Raw genomic sequence first — 11,589 nt, 5'->3', positions numbered from 1 at the left:
ATTCGGGACATTGCAACCGGCAAAACCAGGGAACTTAAAAGGAACCAGCAGACACACAACGTCATAAGACGTTAATATTAGACGTCATAGTGGTAACGTCCACACAACGTCAAGCTGTAACATCTTTAGACACTAATATTAGCTTAGATTTAGGTTGTGACGTCAGGTGACCAAAATTCAATGTCTAGTTAGCATCTAAGGACAACGATATTTTGATGTCCAATAAAGGCGTCAGATGACGTTGATATTTGGTTGATTTTAGGTTGTTGGAAAGTGACCAAAATCCAACGTCGAGCCAACATCGTAAACCAACGTCATATTGACGTCAAATACTGACATTTATTCATCAGGTATGGCAATCAAAAACCAACGTCTGATAGACGTCATAGTGGTAACGTCCACACAATGTCAAGCCGTAACTCCGTTATACGTTAATATTAGGTTAGATTTAGTCTGTGAAGTCAGGTGACCAAAATTCAATGTCTAGTTAGCGTCTAAGGACAACGATATTTTGATGTCCAATAATGACGTCAGATGACGTTGATATTTGGTTGATTTTAGGTTGTTGGAAAGTGACCAAAATCCAACGTCGAGCCAACATTGTAAACCAACATCATATTGACGTCAAATACTGACGTTTATTCATCACTTATGGCAACCAAAATCCAACGTTTGATAGACGTCATGGTGGTAACGTCCACACAGCGTCAAGCTGTAACATCATTATATGTTAATTTTAGATTAGATTTAGGCTGTGACGTCAGGTGACCAAAACTCAATGTCTAGTCAGCGTCTAAGGACAACGATATTTTGATGTCCAATAAAGGCGTCAGATGACGTTGATATTTGGTTGATTTTAGGATGTTGGAAATTAACCAAAATCCAACACCATATTGACGTCAAATACTGACATTTATTCGTTAGGTATGGCAATCAAAATCCAACGTTTGATAGACGTCATAGTGGTAACGTCCACACAACGTCAAGCTTTAACATCATTATATGTTAATATTAGGTTAGATTTATGTTGTGACGTCAGGTGACCAAAATTCAATGTCTAGTCAGTGTCTAAGGACAACAATATTTTGATGTCCAATAATGACGTTAGATGATGTTGATTTTAGGTTGTGTTGGAAAGTGACGAAATCCAATGTCGAGCCAACATATTAAACCAACGTCATATTGATGTCAAATACTGACATTTATTCGTCAGGGATCGCAATCAAAAACCAACGTCTGATAGACGTCATAGTCGTAACGTCCACACAACATCAAGCCGTAACTTCATTATACGTCATATATTAGGTTAGATTTAGGTTGTGACGTCAGATGACCAAAATTCAATGTCTAGTTAGCATCTAAGGAGAACGATATTTTGATGTCCAATTCGTCAGGTATGGCAACCAAAATTCAACGTCTGATAGACGTCATAGTGGTAACGTCCACACAACGTCAAGCTGTAACATCATTAGACGTTGATATTTGGTTGGTTTTAGGTTGGACGTTGGACATTGACGTCGGCCTGACGTTGGGTTCTGATGTCAACCCGATTTTCATTTCCAAACAAAATGCAACATTTCACAACATTGGGGTACAACGTCAATCTGTCGTCATGGTGGCCTGTGCCTGCTGGGATTGGTTATAGGTTTCCAACATTATTCAAAATATCCTCTTTTGTGCTCAACATATATAAAAAAGCACAAACAGGTTTGGCAGAATTTTTAAGTGAACTAATCAGAAAGTTAATAAAAATTAAAATTAATTGTGATTATTGTTGTTTTTTTGTTTTTTTTTTTTCAAGAAAAGGGCTTCCATAATATTATTATTATTATTATTATTATTATTATTAATAAGCACTGTTTTTGTTTTGTAAGTATGTTACTTGTTTTTTTTCCACAAAATCTACATTTACATTTAGTCATTTAGCAGACGCTTTTATCCAAAGCAACTTACAAATGAGGACAAGGAACCAACTATAAGAGCAACAACGAATAAGTGGTGTAGGCAAGTTTCAGGTATGTAAAGAAAGTGTAAGAAGCACAACAATAGTAATATATATATATATATATATATATATATATATATATATATATATATATATATATATATATATGTAGTTAGTGTAAGAGTCAGAGAGGGAATTGCATATTAGGAAGGAAAGTGGAGACTAAATAGTCGAGTTTTTAGTGGTTCCTTGAAGACAGCGAGTGACTCTGCCGTTCTGATGCAGTTAGGGAGTTCATTCCACCAACTGGGCAGATTGAATGCGAGGGTTCGGGAAAGTGATTTCTTCCCTCTTTGGGATGAAACCACGAGGCGACGTTTATTCACAGAACGCAAGTGTCTGGAGGCCCTATAAATCTGCAGAAGTGAGAGCAGATAAGAAGAAGCAAAGCCAGAAGTCGCTTTGTAAGCAAACATCAGAGCTTTGAGTTTGATGTGAGCAGCAACTGGCAGCCAGTGCAAATGGATGATCAGCGGAGTGACGTGCAAAAACTTGCCCTGTTCTCGCTCATTCTCTGCAAATGTATAATAGTAATTTATGTTATTTTAAGGAGATTAACTGGAAAATAAAACAAAAATACTGATTAGACGAATCACAGACAGATTTCCGATGACATTTTACTGAAGATTTCCATCTCTTATGGTGCTCTCTTCTCTCTTCATCTTTTTTGCCTGTCATTATGTTCATTTATTGTCGATCTGTCTTTTGCTTTGTCCTCTGTTTATGTCTCTCAGCGGATTGAAACGAGTGGTAATAACGTCTCAGATCTGTCTTTTCGTTCAGTAAATGGGTCAGTGTTTTGGCTTTGCCTGCTACTGTATGTAGAAAAGAGAAAAACTGATCAAGGCACAACTATTAAATACTATCGTCTTCAGTGTCTTCCTCATGTGTTTTTCTTTGTTTTATAAATCGAAATTATGGAACAGCACAAGTAAAGCTAGTAATTGTGGAGGCAATATGTGAAAATGAACCTCTGCGTGTATAACTTCAGGCTTTTGAAAGCCATGTTGAGGGAAATTAAACTGGATGTGGTTTGTTTTTGAGTTATGAAACTTTTGTTTTCTAATAAAAGGATGCTGATTCATCGTGCGTGGCTCATTCGGTTGTTTTGGATTCACAATATTATGTAGCTCTGGAGTTTTATTACTTGTATTTATTTTCTGGACGGCTACATAAAACACTAAGAAACTGTTTAAAAAGACCACAGATGACATCTCGGCTATTTCTGTCTGTGGTTGTAATTTTATACAGCCTTTGGGCTGTTGTTGGTAGTGAAATTTCATACTTTTTCATTAACATCCTGCCAAACTGTCAAATGTGGTTGAATTTCGGAGAGTTTAACCATTATATCTGAAAAGTGATATAGTCACGAAAGTGATTTTAAACCACTGACACATGCACAATAATACATAAAAGAGAGCTTAAAGGGATAGTTCACCCTAAAATTAACATTTCATGCACGTCGCTGGTTCTCTTCCTATTTAATTGACAGAAAACAGTTTGGGCAGATAAAGAATAGACGCTCTGATCCTGTTTCAGTCCTTCATGGTGTACCTCAAGGGTCAGTGTTGGGGCCACTTTTATTTATTATTTATATCTTACCTCTAGGTCAGGGGTGTTCAATTGAAGTTATTAGTAACTAATAAAGTTGTGTAACTAATAGCAACATTTTTCTGATTTTGATTGTAATGCAGTAATGTGCACCTAGAGCTGTTTTGAGTAAGTGCTATACAAATAAACTTGAATTGAATAACGGGACTGTTTCATAACTTGTGTATAACTTGAACATTTCTGAGACTCCTGTGAGTTGTGATCATTTTTAAGGATCCGAAAAGTTCCTATTTACGCGACTGAGGGAACAGAAGATAATTTATGTTGGGTTCCTGATATTTTCACTCTTCCAAACCACATCCATCATAACCCCGGACAGAAGATTCGCCTCATCCAAGCAAAGCATTCTTCAGAATCAAACTAAACTAAAAACAGTTCATTGATATAATATAGTCTGGCTAAAAATACATTTAATGTGAAAAAGACACGTCCTCTTTGAAGTAGCGAGAGGGCTACACATGATAGAGACGGTTCCAGCTCTGCTGAAAAATCCAGCTTGATGGTTGGCTGGTTTTAGAGGGGTTTTGGCCACTTCAAGCTGGTTTACAGCCATTTCCAGCCTGGTTTAACCTGGTAAGGATGGGAGATGACCAGCTAAAACCAGCTTGACCAGCCTAGCCAGGCTGGGAGCCCAGCCAAAACCAGCTATATCCAGCTTAAACCAGGATGGTCAAGCTGGTTTTAAATGGTTTTAGCTGGTCTCTTTCCAGCCTGACCAGCTAAAACCAGGCTTGAAATGGCTGGAAACCAGCCTGGAAGTGGCCAAAACCCCTCTAAAACAAGACTGGTCGACCAGCTAAAACCAGCCAACCATCCTAGGCTGGTTTAAGCTGGATTTTTCAGCAGGGAGTTAATATATTTAATTTAATTTTTCCAGTTTAACTGAAAGCAGCTGTGAGCGTGTTGGTTTTTAACCCTGAAATGTAAAATTTAAAATCAATCTGATGGTATGCAGCCAATAAGGCAAATGGCTTCTGTTTCTAGCTCATGCTAAGTTGATTATGAGGTACAAAATAAAAAGGGACAGGCTTTATGGCAGTACACCAAACAATATATCACCCTAGTAGTGAAATAGTATGAACACAGAATACATAACCAAAGACGAAGTTGATGGAGGAATTTAAAAAAGAGAAATTGACCGTAAAATAAAGAGGCAATATCCTAGCCTACCTAAAAACTAGCCTACTAAATTTACCTTCACTAACATGGGGAAAAATAAAAATGAAGGGAATTTCAAAGCGCTTGCCGGACTCAAATGTGAATAGTAGTATTGAAAGCAGAAAAATATTTGTCATTATGCCATAAATGTTTCTTTATGCTCTTGTACAGATTTAAAAACGCCTTTCAGGCTTCATTAGCCAAAGCGCATGCGCAGTACTAAGCCCGCGTTTGTTCTACAGGTAGCTGCATTGACGCTAGGTTTACACGGCTGGGCTCAGAGACTTTAGCATCTGCAGCTGTATGGTTGTTATTTCCATGTATAAACAACACGAGAGAGTTTTCTAATTCACCCGCGATGTTAGCAGTACATTTCGAGCTGTTCCAAAACAAGCAGGTAACGTTAAGCTTTGAAAGTTTGCAATCTCTGCTAGCGTTAGCTTGAAATAGTTTACGCTGACCTATGGAAGGCCAATGGGGCCAAAACATATCGCAAGCTAGTACACATGTTAAAAACGTGAACAATTTTCCAGCAAACTAGCATGCCTTTCATTTTTGTGTGATTTACTTTTTTGGCTGTAATGATCCCTTTCAGTGAACAGTGAGCATCATGGTAATTTACTTTTGACGACGAGTTATACATCAAATAAATGGGGATTTAAAATGTCTTTTTAGCTTATGTTTGTATTTTTAGGTCTATATTTGAAGTGATCCCTGCTGAAAAACAGCTTAAATCAGCCTAGGCTGGTTGGCTGGTTTTAGCTGGTCGACCAGGCTGGTTTTAGAGGGGTTTTGGCCATTTCCAGGCTGGTCTCAGCTGGTCAGGTTGAAAAATGACCAGCTAAAACCAGCTTGACCAGCCTGGTTTAAGCTGGATATAGCTGGTTTTGGCTGGACTCCCAGCTTGGCTTGGCTGGTCAAGCTGGTTTTAGATGGTCATCTCCCTGCCTGACCAGCTAAGACCAGGCTGGAAATGGCTGGAAACCAGCCTGGAAGTGGCCAAAACCCCTCTAAAACCAGCCTTGTCGACCAGCTAAAACCATCCAACCAGCCTAGGCTGGTTTACGCTGTTTTTTCAGTAGCCTCGCCAGGCTGGGAGCCCATACAAAACCAGCTATGTCCAGCTTAAACCAGACTGGTCATGCTGGAAATGGCTGGAAACCAGCCTGGAAATGGCCAAAACCCCTCTAAAACCAGCCTGGTCGACCAGCTAAAACCAGCCAACCAGCCTAGGCTGGTTAAAGCTGGATTTTTCAGCAGGGTAATATAATAATAAAAATGTTTGCTTTACCCAGTATGAAGGCTCTGAAAAATAAACCAGAACAAACTAAAGACTGAATTGTTCTTAACAGAAATGCGTAATAAATATTAATTTGGTCAAATGGTCTTTACTGTGGCCCTCATAGCATATAGTCATAAATTAAATACTTAAGGCAAAGTAAAAAAAAATAAAGTTGTTTTAAGTAAAATTATAATTTTATCTTGATGTTAACATAATGCTGTTCCTTTTCCTGTCTAAGGACCCAATAAGAACCTTTGTGTTCAGATTATATAGTATATTAATAACCGCTATATGAAGAGTTCCGATACAGTGCTGTCTGAAATTTCCATTGAAAATGAACATTTCTCTCAGCCTCCTTTGTTTACGAGTTATTTCACTTTAAAGGCATAAAAAGGACGTAGTCTTTGCCATCCAAGCTAAGCATTCTTCAGAATCAAACTAAACTAAAAACATCATTGATATAATATAGTCTGGCTAAAAATACATTTAATGTGAAAAAGACACGTCCTCTTTGAAGTAGCGAGAGGGCTACACATGATAGAGACGGTTCCAGGTCTGCTGAAAAATCCAGCTTGATGGTTGGCTGGTTTTAGAGGGGTTTTGGACACTTCAAGCTGGTTTACAGCCATTTCCAGCCTGGTTTAACCTGGTAGGGATGGGAGATGACCAGCTAAAACCAGCTTGACCAGCCTAGCCAGGCTGGGAGCCCAGCCAAAACCAGCTATATCCAGCTTAAACCAGGATGGTCAAGCTGGTTTTAAATGGTTTTAGCTGGTCTCTTTCCAGTCTGATCAGCTAAAACCAGGCTTGAAATGGTTGGAAACCAGCCTGGAAGTGGCCAAAACCCCTCTAAAACAAGACTGGTCGACCAGTGAAGTTACAAGTGAAGTTACTGAACCTACACACAGGAGTCTGATTAAAATGGCCATTTTAGAGGAAAATTTCAGATGGCATTTAAAGGTTTTTGCATCTGAACTCTTCATATATATAATATCACACAAACATCAGAATACATTGGCAAAATCTGATTAAGATTTAATTTGGTCTCGGCGCCAGTGGTGTAGTGGTTAGTGTGTTTGATTCCGCCTCGCGGTCCTATGCCGATCCTTCCCCTCTATCTGCTCCCCATGCTTTCCTGTCAATTCTCTCTACTGTCCTATCAAATAATAATAATAAAAAATGATTTAATTTGTTCTTGTTAATGATACCAATAGGACATGTAAACAATCCGATTTAAACTGAAACACACTTAATTTAGTGTTTGTGTAAATGCTACTTTTAACTTTAAATTTTCACACAATGCCCATTGCATTTAATTGTATTTAATTGTATTTATAAGTTTGACTAACTAGTGTCAAACAAAAAAATATTTAAGAGTTTTTTTTTTGTAATACTTGTTTCTTTAGATTTTGTGGTTTAAAAAAACAACTATTCTTCTGATTAATAATTATAATAAATATTAATAAGTATTAATATGAATAATTAATAATAACAATAATATTAATAATAAGAATAATAACGATTTTATTTCTTTTGTCACTTTTTTGTTTTTTACAGTAACAATTCTGATATTAATAGTAATACTATTTATTTATATATTTATTTATTTTAGAAGTTTTTACAATTCTGATATTAAATAATAATTCATTTATTTATATCAGAAAGTGCCATATCTTTAGACTTTTAAAATTGTACGCATACATTTTATATTTTACACCACCCATTTTATTTATTTATTTATTTAATTGTAGTTATAAGTCCAGATTAATTCGTTGCAAGTGAATTAAAACAAAAAAGTGTCTTGTCTAGTAAGGCACATCAAATAGCAATTATCTGGATTTATTGTTTAAATTTTCAGATCAAACATGCATTAGTTTCTCACCAAACAAACAAAACGTTCTGTTAACAAAGCTCAGTGTATTTCAGAGTTATTTTGAAAGCCTCATATGAGTCAATAAGCAAAACTCCTCTTTGAGCTACAGTGTATGTGAATAAACTGTGGAAAATGTCTGAGATAATAATCTGTCGTGCTCACATCTGAGTCACTGCTCACGTGTGAGTACTGTGGTAAACCTTTAGATTTTCCAAATGGCGCTGATCATATTTGTGTTTGAAACTTCTCTAAATGAGCGTATTATTCAGGGAAATTGAGGAGATTTCCCGTTATTCCCTGTGACAGTGCAGTCTGTGAGCGCTTAAGTGTTTTTTCAGGTCGGGATGTGAATATCTGTTTCAGTAAAACACTCTCTGGGTTTGCTAACGCAGCGTCTCGCTTTGTCCATGCGCAGGAATCTGAAACAGAAACAAGAGCAAAATCCACATCCGTCTGTTTGCACAGATGTCTGACAATCCAGCGTTGTGAAAACTACCCAAGCTGAGCACATTTCTGCAGCTTTACACAAAACGAGGTAAATAAAATACAAACATTTTAGTTTTTCTGTGGTAGTTATAAGTTTGATCAACTACTGTCAAAAACACAACTATTCTTCTTATTATTAATAATTGAATATTATTATTATTAAAATAAAAACATATCAGAATAATAGTAATAATAATAAATACAATAATAATTTATTTATTTTATTTGTTAGGTCACCGTTTTGTTTTTTGAACATAAATTGTTTTTTGAAAATAATATTTATTTCAGACTTTTAAAAGTTAAATTTTACACAACACAATACCCTATTTATCTATTTATTTATTTTTTATTAGAAGTGTTAAGTGTTATCAAAAAACTAATCTATTCTTTAAAGTTGCTCAATACGCATTTCATTTGTTTATTTATTGTATTTAAATGTAGTTATAAGTTGGACTTACTGGTGTCACACAAAAAGTATTTAAGAAAGTTTTATATTTTGTAGTTCTTGTTTGTCTAGATTTGTGGTTTAAAAACAACAACCATTCTTTATAATATCTAATAATAATAATTTTATAATTATTATAAATTGTATTATTAATAATAATACCAATAATAGTAATAATAACAAATGCAATAATAATAATAATTATTTATTTATTAGATTTTTTAACTTGTTGTATTTTGAAAATTCTGAAGTAAATAAATAAATAAATAAATAAATATTATTATTTTATATCAAGTGTTGAAAAACAAGAAATGACATGTCTTCAGATTTTTATATTACATTTTACACAACTCAATACCCATTTTATTTATTTATTTTTATTTTAATGAATTTATTTATTTCAGATTACGTTACATTATTACTTTTATATTAAATTTAACTCAACACAATACCCATTTATTTATTTTTAATTTAATTAATTTATTATTTTAATTAAATTATTATCTATTTTTATTAATTATAATAGTGTTAAACAAAGAGCTGTTATATTTTCAGACTTTTTAATTAAATTTTACAAAACACAATACCATTTTTTTTCAGAGGTGTTAAAGCAACAAAAAAGTGCCGCATCTTTAGACTTTTATAATAAATTTTACACAATACCCTATTTATGTATTGTTTAATTTAATAAAAAATCTAAATAAAATTATTTTAATTTCAAAAGTGTTTAAAAAAACAAAAGTGCCATTTTTTCATAATCTTTTCATAAAATTTTACACAACACAATACCAAATGTATTAATTGATTAATTGAATTGTTTATTTAATAAATGTATTTGTTTCAGAAGTGTTTAAACAATAAAAAAGTGCCATGTTTTCAGGCTTTTTTTTTTTTTAATTAAATTTCACACAACACAAAACCAGTGCTTTAATTGGATAAGAATTACGAAATAATATTTGGTGGAATAACTGAATTAATTATATTTCTTTTTTTATTTTCTAATATTGTCACTAAATTAATGACCTAATCCAAGATAATGTGTATAAATAATAATATATAAAACATGCATTCTTATACAAATAATAATTTCTAGTTTGACAATTTAGATTCCATAAAGATCCTCTAAAGCTCTGAATGAGTCTGAGTGAAACCTCATTAAAGTGTGTGTTTATTCACCGCCTGCTGTTTCTGATCTGATCTGCGTTTTTCACATCGAAAGTCCAAACACTCATAGACTAAACATTTTATGAAGCAAATGCCAAAGTCTCTGCCAGGACGCTGAACCGCTCCGGCTGTTTCAGCTTGGTTTCTAATCATAGAGCATTCAAACAATAACCCTTATTATGCAAATAATACACGGTCACACTTTCATTTGGTGATCTACCGACAGGCATAGTTACTTATTATTTTAAGCAGCGTTGGGTATGTTACTTCAACTTCTTAATACTTCATTCATTCATTCATTCATTCATTCATTCTCCTTCGTCTTAGTCCCTTTATTAATCAGGGGTTGTCACAGTGTAATGAACCGCCAACTACTTCAGCATATGTTTTACACGGTGGGTGTCCTTCTTGCTGCAACCCCAGTACTGGGAAACACCCATACACTTGGATTTTCTTACACACTCATACACTACAGCCAATTTAGCTTGTTCAATTCACCTGTGGCGCATGTGTTAGGACTTGTGGAAGACAACTGTAGCTCCCTGAGGAAACCAACACCTACATGGGGAGAACATGCAAACTCCACACTGAAATGCCAACTGGCACAGCTGGGACTTGAACCAGTGGTCGTCTTGCTGTGAGGCCACATTGCTAACCACTGAGCCACCGTGTTGCCAATTACTTTATTCATTAATTCGTTTTTTTGGCTTAGTCCCTTTATTAATCTGGGGTCGCCACAGCGGAATGAACCGCCAACTTATCTAGCATATGTTTTATGCAGAGGATGCCCTTCCAGCTGCAACCCATCACCGGGGAACACCAGTACATTCCCATTCACACACATACACTATGGACAATATAGCTTACCCAATTCACCTGTACCGCATGTGTTTGGGCTGTGGGGGAAACCGAAGCACCCGGAGGAAACAACATGCAAACTCCACACAGAAATGCCAACTGACCCAGCCGAGGCTCGAAGCGGCGACCTTTTTGCTGTGAGGCAACAGCACTACCTACTGTGCAACCGCATCGCCTTCAAGTACTTTATTACAATTTTATTTCAATTATTATTTTAAATTTTAATATATATCTTAATGTATTATATATCTTAAATGTAGTTTAATTGACTTAATACTACATACTCCCTATGAATCTCAATGCAATAGAAATGAAACACTTTTAATTCTTTGAATTTGAAACGAATGCGGGCTTTTAGTTTTATTAAAATAAATAAGACTTTAGAAAAGATAAACATTATCATCATGACATTCTGAAGGTAGTTGCACTGTAGTGTGAAGTAGGGCTGCTCGATTATGGAAAGATCATAATCACGATTAATTTGGTCATAATTGTAATTACACGATTATTCAAAACAATATACGGTCAAAATTATTCTTAATATTTTTTATTTTATATATAAATATATATTTATATATTAATATATTTATATATTATATAAATATTTTATTTATTTATACAAAATTATTATTTATATTAATTGTTTTTTGAATAAATATTTCCCAATTGATGTTGAACATATTCAGGAATTTCCTTTAATATTTTTT

At 34.7% G+C, this 11,589-nt stretch overlaps 1 protein-coding gene across 2 annotated transcripts in view; it reads left to right on the top strand.

Annotated features, from left to right (window-relative positions):
* The first annotated feature begins 5,022 nt into the window (after positions 1–5,022).
* slc5a12 (solute carrier family 5 member 12) overlaps positions 5,023–11,589 on the top strand; it is a 53,411-nt gene continuing 46,844 nt past the window's right edge. For both annotated transcript variants that reach the window (XM_068217337.1, XM_073941857.1), the window contains exons 1-2: positions 5,023–5,171; positions 8,345–8,464. The gene's annotated coding sequence lies outside the window, so the exon portion shown is untranslated. The remainder of the gene's footprint in view (positions 5,172–8,344; positions 8,465–11,589) is intronic.

The sequence above is a fragment of the Danio rerio genome, chromosome 25 (assembly GCF_049306965.1).
Source record: "Danio rerio strain Tuebingen ecotype United States chromosome 25, GRCz12tu, whole genome shotgun sequence".
Classification (NCBI taxonomy): domain Eukaryota; kingdom Metazoa; phylum Chordata; class Actinopteri; order Cypriniformes; family Danionidae; genus Danio; species Danio rerio.
Note: the sequence above shows the minus strand (reverse complement) of the source record. Positions and strands in the feature narration are given on the sequence as shown.